Consider the following 1,547-nt stretch of genomic DNA (forward strand, 5'->3'; position numbering starts at 1 on the left):
ACGCCCTCTTCTGGAGTGTCTGAAGACAGCTACAGTGTACTTACATATAATAAATAAATAAATCTTTAAAAAAAATAAAAAAGTTGATCAATATCTATTAAATAAGGACCTGAGAGAGGAGCTCTGGTGTGCTGCCTCTCCTCCTCCCTAAACCCTAAACTGAGGTGCTATCAGCAGCTGATGTTCGCTGCACAGAAAGAGCTATCCTCCTCTGAAGGAGTGGCCGCTGACGGGTTGACCGCGCTTCTCAGATGAACCCACACCCATGCACATGTGCACTCGTGTCTACTAAGTGTATTCAGTGGGTTCTTTTCTTTTTTTCTAAACAACAGGTTGGAAAGATGGCTCAGTGGTTAAGAGAACTTCCTGTTCTTGCAGAGGACCTAGATTTGGTTCCCAGCACCGACATGGCTGCTCACAACTCTCTGTAACTCCAGTTTCAGAGTATCCAATGTCCTCTAACCTCCATGGGCACCAGGCATGCATGATACACATAACACATACATGCAGGCAAAACATTCATACACATAACATATATCCTTCATAACAAATAAATAAAACCTTAAACTTCTACAAGAAAGTGAAAACATGATGTTGGGAAGATGTGCTAGAGCAAACTGGTAAGGAGGGAGAAGTTGGTTATTACTAAGATATACAAACATAAAATCCTCAAAGGAAAAACCTGCCTGCACCAACTCTGCCAAGACCCACTTCTTGCCTAGAACCTTGATAGTCAACTGGTGACCTTATTTTCTTCTGGTAGTATGTAACACTAGCCAATCCCAGAGCAGCAAGCAGGCCAGGAGACACACAAAAGACAAAACACACCCTCCTTTCCTTTTACTACCAAAGACAAATCAAGACCACAGAGTGATTACAAGAAAGGTGTGTGTGCGTGTGTGTGTGTGTGTGTGTGTGTATATGTTTTATTTCCAGTTCTAATCAAAGAAGAAACCAGTTTTCTAGTAATCTAGAAACCTGTTTTACTACATTAAAGACAAATACAGGCTCTCTGGGTCTATCCCAATCACCCGAAGCAATTAATGATAACAATACAGGACAAAGTCCCCCTACAGTTACCTCTACACAGGCACACAGCACATGTGCCTGCATGTACAGTACACACCTGTTTATATAGTCACAGGAAGAGGGACTTTCATGTTCTGAATTCTGAACCATTTTAAGAGTTAGGTAGGTGGCCCTGGCCTCTAGCTGGCCAGCTCAGGACAGTGACAAAGCCAAACACAGTATGTAAAAAGCTCTTTCATGCTCCCTCACCAGTCCTTGTCCCGGTTGTACTCATCACTCCCCCACGCCTAGTTGGAGTATTCTTATACTGAACTACTGAAGAGATAGGAAGCTTGCTGGGCCACTGATTCATCCCAAGTCTCTCACTCACCTACCTGAGGAGAAGGGTGAATTGGTCTCTGAAGATTCTTGCACTTCTTTTTTTTTTGTTTTTTGTTTGTTTTGTTTAGTTTGGAGACAGGGTTTCTCTGTATAGCCCTGGTTGTCCTGGAACTCACTTTGTAGACCAGGCTGGCCTC

This window comes from Mus pahari, chromosome 10 (genome assembly GCF_900095145.1).
Source record: "Mus pahari chromosome 10, PAHARI_EIJ_v1.1, whole genome shotgun sequence".
In the NCBI taxonomy this organism is placed as follows: Eukaryota; Metazoa; Chordata; class Mammalia; order Rodentia; family Muridae; genus Mus; species Mus pahari.